This window comes from Trachemys scripta, chromosome 2 (assembly GCF_013100865.1).
Source record: "Trachemys scripta elegans isolate TJP31775 chromosome 2, CAS_Tse_1.0, whole genome shotgun sequence".
Classification (NCBI taxonomy): Eukaryota; Metazoa; Chordata; order Testudines; family Emydidae; genus Trachemys; species Trachemys scripta.
In genome coordinates this window covers 88,022,506-88,036,069 of record NC_048299.1, presented here as the reverse complement: position 1 = coordinate 88,036,069, position 13,564 = coordinate 88,022,506, and the positions used below count along the sequence as shown (strand labels likewise).

The following is a 13,564-nucleotide window of genomic DNA, read 5'->3' as shown; positions in this document are numbered from 1 at the left end:
GTTTAATGATAGGTTTCAGCAATCTTACAAACTCCTCAGCTATGCAGCACAAGATTAGAGCCAGACATTACTGGCAGTTATTTATGTCTATTATAGTATATTTCAAAGAAATATTTAGAAATTGCCAATGGTAGCTAAATTCTGCAATATATGAAGTCATTCTTAAAATGGTTCAAATCTGTTAAAAATTCATATGAACAATAAATATATATATTTGTATTTCTTGCTTGAACAATGGGTAGCATGCATAAAAAGGGGGGAAATTGTGTATCTTACCATATTATGCAGTGGGGAGGCATTCACCCCCTTACACAGACAAAGCATTGTTGCTGGTTTAATGTTGTATTTTATCCTGTGCATGTTGCACCTTTTGTGTGAGCTGATTGTAATTAGAGGGAGTAAAACCTTTTGGATTTTCTCTTTCAGAATCGCAATGAAATTAAAAATGGAGCAATCCTTCGATTAACAACCTCTCCAGTAAGTTACCATTCTGTTCACTCTCCTTAAACTTTTTCAGTCTCCCATAATGATGGTTTGGTTGAGGTGATTACTATGAATTTTTTTCTTGTAGTGAATTTGGAAGCTCGTGGAAGGGACTGAGAATTAGTGGTTCTCTATTTTTTGGGGTCTGTGACTTTCACAATGGTGTAAAATGTTGCCCATGATCTACTGTATCCAACTACAAAGGATTGTGGGATTTGTAGGGTTTTCACTCATTTGGAGGAGGGCTGGTATTGCTGGGTGTGGGGCTTGTGGATTAGGGTGGGTGCTGCTGGGTACTTCTGTCTAATCTCTCTTCTCCCTCCCCTCCTCCCCCCCCCCCCATTTGCACAGCACTCATCTCCAAGGTGGCACAGCTTCCAGTCTGTTAAGGTGGCACCAATGCCTCCATCAGAGAAACTTGTGTCTGCTCCAGAGTTCAGAGCTGGGAGGGAGGATGGAGGACAGGATGGGGAGAACTCTACTATGTTTAGGTTAAAGGCATGTGATAGGGTCGGGATGACAGAAGGGGAGAGAGAGGAGGACTGAGTGAACTGCTCCTTCTTATCTCCTCTCCTGGTTTCTAGTGACTGTGAGATTTTGCATTTTTTATCCCACTCCCTCTCAGCTGGTGGGTGGGACCCACCAGATCCCCATCATGACCCATTTCTGGGCTCTCAGCTATACTGCCACATATTGAAAGCCTCTGTTTATCTGTAGCATGGGTATCAGCAATAGAACTGTCTCCATCCTGCATCACCAATGGACTATCTTGCTAAAACAGCTTACCTGAGTTTGTCTGGTCATGGTAGCCACGGCAGATTCAATGCAGTATTCTGGAAATTTCAGTCCCCAGGCAAAGCAATTCCTTTAAACAACCGCAACTATGTTCTGACGGGATCAAATCTAGGGATGAAAAAGGTCCTGTCCATTCAATCCTTGGCTTCTGATGTGGCTGCCAAAAGGGGTGCCAGTTACAGAGGAAGATTTGTGATGTGAACCCCTGTCTATTAGGACCTGGTCCGAGACCATTAATTTATTTCACATAGGCCACTGAACCGCTTAGTAACTTTCAGGTAAGGGAAATCTAGTCTGGATTATAAGATGTAGTAAAGAAATGAAAAGCTCTGTATTTTATTGATAATTCACCAAGTCATGCAGACCTCTCTGTTCACACCCACCCCACCCAACTTGATGTTTGCAGTTACCAGACACTGGGCATGCAAATAGCAAAATTGCAGATATGTTGGGGTAGAAATAGGGAATTGAAGGGCCCAGTAAGGACACAGATAGACATCTGGAATTTTGGGGCAAGCGAATGGAACTTTATTTGTTCCATGAGAGCATAACCTCTCACAAGGTGACCTGTCCAGCAGCAGTTAAAAGGGAGAAGGCAATAGGTACTCTCTCTGTCACATGCCTTCTTTTTTTCATGCTCAGTTCTAGAGTATCACATTCCCAAAGCTTAACAATAGTTTAAGAACGAGGCCCTCTCAGAGCCTGGATTACTTCCAAGGTATATCATGGCCTGCAACCCAGGACAACCTAATACCTAGGAAGCTACCTGGTCTCATAGATGGCTCAGGCTTCCCTGTGAATCTAACCCCCTTTCCTGGGATGCCTCAGGAAGAGGCGAGGTGGGGACTTCCTCAACACCTCCCAATCTCTGTGGTTTTCGGGGAAACAAGCACCAATCCACATCAATCTCACTGAAAAGGGGGACCTGACATCCCTGTTGCTTAAAATTGTAATCCCATAAAACCAAGCAAAATCTGTGTTGATGTGTCAGCAAAGAGTACCACACAAACTGCCTGCATAATTCCTCAGAAAGTACCCATGCCATCAATTCTATGTTGGAGTCACGGTACCTTCTAGTTTTCAGCATTCACTTTTTTTTTAACCCAATTCCAGTGTGTTATACTCAAATGTTTACATTTTTTTAAAACCGTGGCTGTGGTTTGGGGGACCTTTTTAAAGGATTGGGGTGTTGCTAATGAATGGCATTTTTGTAGTCTTCAAAATTTACAGATTAATGGTGCTTTCCATGTACGCATGCTAGAAGAAAATCTTTGTTCTCTAGGTACTACAATAATAAGTACCTAAGGTAGATAGAGCAGAGGTTTCCAGTCTGTGGGCTCAGGACCCACTGAGCCCATGTTGTTTGCCCCGGGAAACTGGCTAGCCACATATCTGTCCTTCCTCCTTGTTTCCAGCTGAGAACAACAGAACATGTGGATGAGACATTGTGAAAAGCAAATTGTAAGCTGTGTAATTCTGCAGAGTGGACAAAACCCTTATGCTACATACAGCTAAAAATACACTAATGCTTTCATAAACTTGCTTTACCGTTACGGAATTATTAGCTGTCACCAGAATGGCATGGAAAGGGAAGTCAGCCATTTAATAGTGGATAGGCAGGGTGAGATGCAAGTCCACAAGACTGAATTTAGGATGTGGTCATTCCATGAAAACATTTAAGAAGCCCCTATTTAAGAGAACATTCATTAAATATGTTTGACCTTGGGGCACTGTGAACTGGCCAAGAAGCTGTTACTCAGCTAAATGGAAGTGTTTCTCCACTTGGGCTCATCAACACAATTTGTCTCCGGACTCCGCTGGAATCCCTGATATCTTAGAGTATCTACTTACCCATAAGTCTTTGGATCTTGCATTCAGTTCCCCGCAGGTTCATTTAGCAGCAATCAGCACTTTCCATCCTCCAGATGATAACTGTACGATCTTGACACATCCTGTCACAACTATATTTTTGAAGGGAATTCTCAGAACCTTTCCACCAGTGGTGAAGTTTGTATCTCAGTGGGATCTCAATTTTGTTCTATCATCTTTCACTAAGACTCCCTCTGAGTCACTGACTACATGCTGTATGACACGTCTGTCCGTGGAGGTGGCCTTTCTGATAGCTATAACATCGGCAAGAAGAGTCAGTGAACTGGGAGTACTTAAGGTTGGCCCACCTTCTATAAAGAAAAGGTCTCACTACACCTCCATGCCAGATTCATATCCAAGGTAGTGTTTGTATATCATGAGAGTCAGGTCATCCAATTACTTGTATTTTTTTCCTAAACCACATGCCTTGGAAGAAGAAAGAAAGACTGCATTCTTTGGACTTCCAGAGGGCTTTGGCCTTTTATCTGCAAAGAACAAAGGAGGTTAGAAGACACCTAAACTATTTGTTTCCATAGCAGAATGATCAAGAGGCCAATATATATCCGTGCAGAGATTTTCTAAATGGATCTTGGGTTGCATCACCTTTTGTTACCAACTAGTTGGCATCCTCCCAACCATCCCTAAAGGGATAAAGGCTCATTCCACCAGGGCGGGAAGCTACTTCAGCTGCATCTCTGAGAGACATACTCAGACTAGAATATGTAGGGCAGCTATGTGGAGCTCTTTGCATACCTTCATGAGACATTATATCATGGTACAGTCTCAACTGTGGATACGGCTGTGGGGACAGCAGTGCTACCTTCAGCTATCACTTCTGTTTCACTGAACCCACCCCCAGTTTGACTACTCCTTGTTAATTTCTTACATCCGGAATACACATCACAACTTATCTGTAACTGGAAGTTCTTTGAGATGTGTGGTCCTTATCTGTCTTCCACTACCCACCCTCTGTCCCCTCTGCTGTGGATTGGGTACACTGCAGTAAGAATGGGAAACTGGAGAGATGTTGGCCAGCACCACCCTTCATGCCCTCAGTTGGAAGCATGAAGAAAGTTATAACATGTGTGTTGACTAATGGACATTGCTTGAAAGAAATTCTGGACTCAGGCACATGGTGTTCATGCGTATCCATGTGTGGAATACAGATACGGATCACACATCTTGAAGTTACAGGTAAGTAACCTCCATTTCCATGGGCAAATGCCCACCCTTACACAATGCTTTCACTTCCAGGTGTGAGTTTCTGATTTTTATCCCCTACAGCCAGAAACACTTGAAAATGGGATAGTGAGGGTTTTTTTTTTTTTTTTTCTAAATTAAATCTGAAACCCTAAGTATAAGTACAGTGTTTTTTCTTTTAATTATCACAGATTTAAACTACGTGTTCTTTTTTAGACTTTGGCTTCTTTTCTCTAAATCATTATAGGATCACTTTGGCAATGCAGTAATTCCTGGCACATTGCTAAATCCCTTATAAACCGTCTCCTTTAGAGATTTATGACTTGCCTATTTGCAATTTCACTGAGTTGGAACTTTGTGAATGTGAATTGTCAGACCTGTTGGGAATTTGACCTGTCTCTTTGTTTCTTCAGATCTGTTTGCAAAGTTCATGTCTCATGTGATTCTCTGAGGACTGTTTTTTCCCTAAACAATGCTTCCCCTTGCCGCCTCTTTAAAACACTCACACACTCTGTCTCCTAGGTTACTTGAGCATAGATTGAATTTCTGTCCTATTATCTTGGCTCTCATCTTTCTATCTTTCCTATTTATCTTGACTCTCCTATTATCTTCCTCACTATCTCGGTATGCACTATATAGTATTTTTGTCATTTTACATGACACATTTTCCCCCTGTGCCCAGTTACGTTTCTATGGAATTAACTTATGTATCTTATCCAGCATTTATCTTTTTATATGGATTTATTTGAGAGTGAAACGTCAGTTTGTCTGGGATTGCCCATTCTGGGATTTTTTTGTTCTAGTGATGGGTGTGTAGATGGATAACTTAGTTATAATCATTGTATAGTGTGAAAATATTCCTAAAGCACAGTTGTCTGTCCTCCCATGCAGTAAGCAGAATGGCATCTGCTACTGTTTGTGAACATTCATGCGTATATTTTATACACCAGATCCTGCAAACCCTTATTCTAGTGACTGTTCTTTACTAGAGGTAGGTAAAATATTAGCAGCACACAAATTAAGTGACTAGTCCATGTATCAGTTAATTAATTATTCACAAACATCATTGGATATCTGTGTATTATCTTGTTCAAAATGATTCAACTAATGGCTTATACAAACATATGGTTTGCTTGTGAACTGTACCATAATTATTGATCCGTGTACTAGCTTTTAATAATATGCTATTTGTGATGTGGGATTAGCCACCTTTGTCACATGAGGTTGTTTTTTTGGCTACCTGACTGGATGACTCCTGAACCCGCAAATAGCTTTCAGGATGCCTGCATTAATATTTCCAGCATGAATACTCATGCAAATACATGTTTGCACAAGTATCATTGTGAAAATACATGTGCCCACAAGTATTTACAATAATTGTCCTTTTCTGTGAACATTTCTACAAAGACAAACACATTTTTTTCATGAATGTCTTGGAAAATCATGTTGTGATGTTTTGGGGTTCACCCAGGCCATCACCTGCCCTGTAACTTTGGGTTCCTTAATGCTGTGCAACTATGGCTCAGAGCTCTGACATGGGTAGCCAGCCTACAGACATAAAGGTCTCCCCATGGCTTCCACCCACCTAGTTACTCCATAGCTCTTCTGGTCCTGAGTCCTCCCAGATCTTTCCCTTAAATTCTTAACTACCAGACACTCGGACTTTTCCCTTCTGGTTCATCACCCTAAAGGAATGAAGCTTGCCCCCAGATGCACACTCCACCAAGACTGCACAACAGAGACCTGGTTGGAGTAAAACTAAAGAAAAAGTCAAAAAGCAAACACAAGTTACACAGACTGTAACCATAAAGACGCAATCTCAGTCTTCACACTTCTATATAAGCTAAATTCCCTTCTCTAATACAACTTACCCATTGGCTCTTAATAGTTTTCCAGTGTGCCCTCTGTCGTAGTGGTATCTAGTGTTTCATGGACAATACCCTGCTTAGCTGCTGGCCCTCTGTTTCTGGGTAGCCGTCTCACATAATAAACCCCTTCTCTTTCAACAGGGTTTGCCTTTTTTTCTTTCTTTCTCTGGGACTATGGATACAGAGGGGGGAAACTGCCTCTTTCCTTAGTTTTCCAAGGGCATGGCTACACTTGCAGATGTAGAGTGCCATGAGTTAAACCCACCTTCGTAGAGCGCAGTAAGGAAATCACTGAAGTCTGTCCACACTGACAGCTTCAAGCACACTGGCGTGGCCACATTTGCGGCACTTGCAGCGGCATTGGGAGCGGTGCATTATGGGCAGTTATCCCAGCATGCAAGTGACTGCAACGTGCTTTTCAAATGGGGGGAGTGGAGTGTGACAAGGAGTGTGTTGTGTGTATGTGGGGGTAGAGAGAGTGGGTTTTTGGGGTACTGAGAGTGTGCCAGCATGCTGTCTTGTAAGTTCAGACTTCCTTCTCCCCCCCACCTGCCTTTCTCTCTCTCACTCAAAGCAAACAGTAAATGTTTGCTTTTTCCTCAGAGCTGATAAGCAGCCGGCTTCTCCAAAATGGAGATTTCAAACGGCATTTCCGCATTCCTGCAGCCGATTTCACAACAATGATAAGAGTGGCCACTTGACTTAATGGGATTATTCCAGAGGCTGATCACAGCACAGTAATGCAACACCTCGTTCATACTGGCGCTGCGGCGCTCCAGCGGGGGCGCAGCAAACATTATTCCACTTGCCGAGGTACAGTACCAGCAGCGCTGTAGCTGCAGAATCAGAGCGCTCTACGTGCCTTGCCAGTGTGGATGGGGGAGTGAGCTAGTGTGCCCGGGGCTCCTTTATTGCACTGTAACTCGCAAGTGTAGCCAAGGCCCAAGACTGGGGTTTTCTTTTCAGTTTCTGTGTCTTTCCATTAACTTTAATGGTCCATCATTGCCTTTCCCTTGGTTGTACAATGCTAAGTGCTTGGAGTTATTTTCATGCCCCTCCCTGCCTGATTGCTTCCCCTGGCTAGTGTGAGGTGGAGCTGTAAGTTGCACCATGATTACAATTAAAATGTTCTACACATATGTACATGCATATGTTTATAAGCGTAAACTGTGTACCCATCTCCTGGTGACCGTCAAGGTCAGAACATCGCAAGTTTTCATAAAAGACATTACTTGTTATATGTTTATACACAATAACATGGTATACAACCAGTTGATCCAGCTGCATATTCTTTAGAGTTCAGACCACCTGTTTTCCCCTTGGAGTTCTAGACCATATAATCGTACACACAAAAAAGAGATTGGCAATCTTTTTTTGACCATCTCTTGTCCTTGCTTATTCATATAGGCCCAACATTGTCAATGAGGAAAGGGCTGGGGATCAGACCCTGAGGCCCTGATCTTGCAAACACTCTAAACTTAACTTTACTGGGGCTACTCGTTAGAGCCCAAGTTTGTAATCATTGGTATCTTTTAATTATGAATTAAAGTCCTATATAACCCTGTAATAGTAAATAATGAGCTAATTTGGTGTGTTTTTCTGCATGTGATGAAGGGAGAAGCTATTTTTAGGATAAGTTTCATTTTTCAAGTTTCCAAGGTGATGTTATAAATAGTAAGTACAACCAAAAAACCTAAAACCAAACCCTTGGATTGTGTGCTTTTCTAAAATTTTAATAGGTAGCTACTGAATGCGCACAAACTTCTTTTTAAATATTTTTTTCCGTGCCTATGCACTACATCTATAATACTTTTACCACTGACTCACTTTGTAGCTTTGGACTGGTATCTTCTCTTCTCACAGGTTTGTTATCTTTAAATGACTATCACTGATCCTAACATACTTCACAGAGCTCTTTTGTGGATTATGTTTGTACAGGGCTTTGCATATATAAGTTCTAATAGCTAAGTATTATTATAAAAATCGTAACCATTTGCCCATGCAGCTTTCAATTGAATTTCATTGCTTAGTAGAAGTAGAATGCCAATTGGTTTTACGTGGTTTGTTGGACTTAGTTTGCATATAATGCAGATTATATAGCATGTCCAATCATCCACTGTTTTCTGGAGTATGATGGGGTTGTGTTATGGATGAAGTAGCAGTCTAAAGACTGAATTTCCTTGCTTTGATTGTTGTAAAATACTCTAGATTAATTCATAATGGTCTGTACACATTGTTATTCTAGGGGGATTAGACATTCTGATTTTGTTTATACCAGTGGGAAAGATGTGATTAATTTATCTGCATAGCAAGCTGAAATATGTACACTACCTTGTATTTCATGATATGTTTCTTAAGTTATGTTGTAAAAGACAAAGAATAAAATCCTGGCCCTATTGAAGTCAATGGGAGTTTTGCCATTATTATTATTTGTATTACTTTAGTGTCTAGGACTCCCAGTCATGGACCAGGACCCCATTGTGCCAAGCATTGTAAAGAACATAAAGAGTCCCTGCCCTGAAGAGCTTAATCAATGAGAGTTTTGCCATCAAAGCCAGTAGGGTCAGGATTTCACCCAGAGTGCATTAATGTTTGAGAATGTCTGGATTCAGAATTTCTGCAACCTCCTTCCCAGGCTGACGCTCTTCCTCTTCCTTAAGGATATGTCTACACTGGCAGAGTTACATCACTGGCAGTTACAGCGCCACTCAGAGAGCGCTGAAGGGAAACTGCTCTTGTGTGTTCACACTGTCAGCTGCCTGCGCAATAGCGTGTTCACACTTGCGGCAATTGCAATGGTATTCGGAGTGGTGCGCTCTGGGCAGCTATCCCACAGAGCAATTCTTCCTCTTCTGCCACTAAGAATTATGGGAAGATGGAGGAGGGTCTCGCTGCTGAGGGTGAGCAGGGAGTCAAGGGAGGGTCTTCTCCAAGACTGTGCCTTCCGCCATGGCCCTATGCAGCTCGCCTGTGTGCAACAGTGGTTTTCCCCCCTTCCCACCCCCAACCATGACGGCACACTGGCGCGGGAAAGTTACCATTAATGGGGCAAGAAACGAAACAGCTCTGCCAAAGAACTTGCGGCAGTGGATGGCCCAGTATCTCTACTAGAGTTTCCTGGAGATCTCTGAAGCAGATTCCCGTGAAGTGAGGGAGTCAATCAACAGCCTGTTCCGCCGCTCAAACTAGGCATGTGGTGGTACGTGCATCATACAGAGAAAAGGCTGCTTTCTGCAACCCTTCTTCCCCCAACAGCTCGCTTCAGTAATTCACAAAATCAAATCTACTTACCAGGGGCCTCCTCTCCTGTTTGCGCTTCGCCAAGCTCTGACAGCTGTGACTGGCTAGGCTCCTCCAGGGTAGTCATCCTCTGTCTCTGGGTCCCCCCTTCACTTCCTCATCCAAGATTTCCTCCTCCTGGCTCGGTCCACTCTCGACTGGCATGCGAGAATATCCACAGTGGTCTTCGCAGTGGAGGTGGGGGTCACCACTGAGTATTGCGTCCAGCTCTTTGTAGAACCGGCAGCTAGTGGGTGCAACACCGGAGCAGTGGTTTGCCTCCTGCGCCTTGTGGTAGGCGTTCTGCAGCTCCTTCACTTTAACCCTGCACTGCAGTGTGTCCCGGTCATGGCCCCTTTCTGTCATACATCGTGAAGTCTGTCCGTAAGTATCATAATCCCTACGGCTGGAGCACAGCTGGGACTGGACAGCCTCCTTTCCCCAAATGCCAATGAGGTCCAGCAGCTCAGTAGTGCTCCAAGCGGAGGATCGCCTGGTGCGTGGAGCAGGCATGCCCATCTGGAAAGATGTGCTGAGACCACTGCACGCATCACCGAGCAAACAGGAAGGAGACTTTCAAAATTCCAAAGGAATTTACGGAGTGGGGATGACGATTGGTCACCTAAGGGCAGGGCCATAGAGTTCAACCTGAGACGAGAGAGCTAAGAACAGGCATTGTGGGACACCTCCCGGATGCCAATCACAGTGCTATAATCGACCACGGTGTCTACACTGGCACCACAGCGCTATTCCCCCAGCGCAGAAAGCTGTATGCCTCTCGTCGGGGTGGATTTTTTACAGCGCTGCAACTATGCCGTTTCTGCACACTAAGGGGCTTGGCAGTGTGTGCACCTCGGGAGTTACACCGCAGAAAGCTGTTTTACTGCGCAGAAACTCAGGGCCGCCCAGAGGATTCGGCGAGTCCCAGGGGGAAGAACCCCCTGCCGTAGATCTTCAGGGCACTTCGGTGGGCCGCCGAAGACCCGGAGCGGAAGAAACTCCGGGGGCCCGGGCCCCACGAGAGTTTTCCGGGGCCCCCGGAGTGAGTGAAGGACCCTGCTCCAGGGCCCCTGAAAAGCTCTTATGGGGGCCCCTGTGGGGTCAAATTGCCCCCCTTTCGCACCCCCACCACCCCAGGCGGCCCTGCAGAAACTTGCCAGTGTAGACAGGGCCTAAATTTGTGTGTTAATTGTTTGCAAAGTTTAAAGATACAGGGTGTGAAGTATTCTCCTCTGCCAGAAGGAATACTTAGGCAGTGTACAGTGGCTGTTTATCTGTAGCAGTCAGTGGAACTCTTTGTAGGACTTTCTAATCTCCAAAGGGTTGATGGGTTTTCTATGCAAATTCCCATCTTGGACTTAGATCATTTCTTTTTTATTTTAAAGCTGACAGTCCTGTCAAGCTGTCTCTGTTTTTAAACACTGCAGTTCAGACAGTGCAGCCTATCCTGGCTGTCCTTTGAACAAGACTAGACAGATATTTTAGGCTTCTTGAAGGCCTTTTGAAATACTCCAGCTTTGACAGAGTGCATTTTACAAGCTTCCTGTTCTCCTCCTCCGCTTCCTCCTCTTCAAAACTGGAGAGCTTTTAATACAACCCTTACTTTATTGGAACAGCAGTGTTCTGGTTAATTCCCCTCATCATATTTCTCAAAAGGGTTTTATTTTTTATTCCTACCTGGATCATATTTTAATAAGAACAGACATGTGGTAGCCAGCTTTACTGTTCTTTAATGAGCAGTGCTCTCTACTGTCCATCCACTGATGAATTATAAATCATTAAAAGAACGCCCTGGTAACCACTCAGCATGCATCATCTGGGTGTCATTTTAATGCATTGTTCAGCAAGACTGTGCATTCTGTAAGAGCACATATGAGCACTATGGCAACAAGAACTAGGAGATTTTTGAGGACTACGTGTTGTTCAGTGCAGCAATATTTTCATCCATGTGGCACGTAATGTCAATAGCCAACATTACGTTTGCCACATGAGACAATTACCAATACTTTTGCTAAGAAAAATATTTCTTTATTCTCTAATCAAGATCTGATCTGCCTGTACCAGTTCTTCTCTCTTCTGATGGCAGAAAGAATGCAGGTTTCTGGATGTACAGACGTCCAGGGGGTTGCTTTACATACCATAGGCGCCACTGCCTAGAAACTTTGACCTTTGGCCTATTAAGCCTTGTCCACATTCATTTTTCAGGAAATCTTTTGCTGTTGCACTACTGCTGGTGTAGCATTAACATTGGTGTAGACAAATGTAGTCGAGGACATGAGTAAGTTCCCATCTACACAGACAAAACTGAGTTTAACTAGTATTATATCCTAGCTAGGTTACATCATGGTTTGGCTAGCCTGTGTAGAAAGGACCAAACTATATTGCAACCATGTTATAGAACTGTTACAGCCATGGGTGAAATCTTGGCCCCTCTGTAGTCAGTGGCAAAACTTGGCCTTTACAAGGCTGCAGCAAATTTCTGTAACTGTTTTTGGTCCTATCCACACAGGCAAGACCAAACTGACATAAAAAAACATGGTCAGGACATTATCAAGTTACCATGTGATCCCCCAACATAGTAATTTTGCAGTAAAGCACAGTTACGACAACATCTAGCCCCATTCACACAACCAACCATCCTGTCTTGTAACTGCCTTTAATGATCCTTGTCAAATTTGTTGGTTATATCTATGTAGACGAACCCTAACATCCTAGTTTGTGACCCTCTTCGCGCAGCAGTAGTGAAGGTCTTCTAAATAGATTCTGAGGGTGGTTTGTTTCAGTAACATGCTTAATGATGTCCTTGAAACCATTTTCAAAGTGAGTTCATCTGAGCTGACGTAATACTTTTGAAGACCCTCCAAAATGTCTATTCTAGAGTGGGTAACAACTCATAGAAGTTAAATTTGTTCTGAGAAATATTAATATTTTGCAAAACTTCCATGCTGGCAGCTAGTCATCCTTCCCAGATGTACCAGTCATGGAGACTGAGGGCTTATCTACATTATGGGAGTTACTGTGGCATACCCATGCCGCTGTAACTCTGTAGTGTATATGCGTATTACAGCGACGGCAGGGGTATTTTCATCACTGTAGTAACTCCATTTCCCCAAGCAACGGTAGCTAGGTCAATGGAAGAATGCTTCTGCCAGTTTAGCCAGTCTGTGCCAAGGGTTTAGGTTGGCATAACTGCAGTACCCAGGGGTGTGAGTTTTGCAAACCCCTGTGCGCTGTATCTAAGGGTATGTCTACACTTACCATGGATCAATGCTGCAGCAATCGATCCACTGGGGGTCGATTTAGCCATTCCATGCATCTGATGAAGTGGGTTTTAGCTCACGAAAGCTTATGCCCAAATAAATTTGTTAGTCTCTAAGGTGTCACAAAGACTCCTCATTGTTTTTGCTGATACAGACTAACACGCTACCACTCTGGAACCTGTCACTTAACCTCTGTGTGCCTTAATTTACTCCTCTGTAAAATGGAGGAAAATTATCCTTCCTTACCTCCTGGGGGGGCAGGGATGTTGGGAGGTTTAATTTATGAATGTTTATCAAGCATTCTGAAATCGATGAATAGAAGGTTATAAAGTACATATTGGTTTTTATCATTTCCGATCTCTCCTGTTCAAAAATATTCACTTATACATTCAAACCTGGATATTCACAGCACCTACTGAAAAGCCATTGTCCTTGCAGGTGTAGAATAATTATTACATAGCAAAGAAATTGTCAGACAGAACAAATTCAGCTTTCCCTAGTGCAAATATAATATCAAAGAGAGTGACTGTGCCAGGCCTTACCACTAATTCAGTTTCCTAATGGGCTACTGCTTCAGATTCACGCTTCAGTCAATGCACATAAGTGTGTTGTAGGAAATTGAATTTTACAAGCATCTGAGTATAGCAGGGAAGGTTCTATCAATAGCAGAAAGATTGGTTAGCTGTTAGCTGAAGCTTTTGGATATTGTATCCAGGTAATTGTTATTCTGGGATCATTGACTGAAAATGTGAGATGAATGTATTTTAAAGTATTTGCTTAACTATGCAAAACATATTTACGTGGCTTCTG

General features: G+C 43.2%; 1 protein-coding gene across 1 annotated transcript in view; it reads left to right on the top strand.

Annotated features, from left to right (window-relative positions):
• Nucleotides 1-430: 430 nt before the first annotated feature.
• ELMO1 (engulfment and cell motility 1) overlaps nucleotides 431-13,564 on the top strand; it is a 322,852-nt gene continuing 309,718 nt past the window's right edge. The window contains exon 1 of the mRNA XM_034761212.1: nucleotides 431-477. The gene's annotated coding sequence lies outside the window, so the exon portion shown is untranslated. The remainder of the gene's footprint in view (nucleotides 478-13,564) is intronic.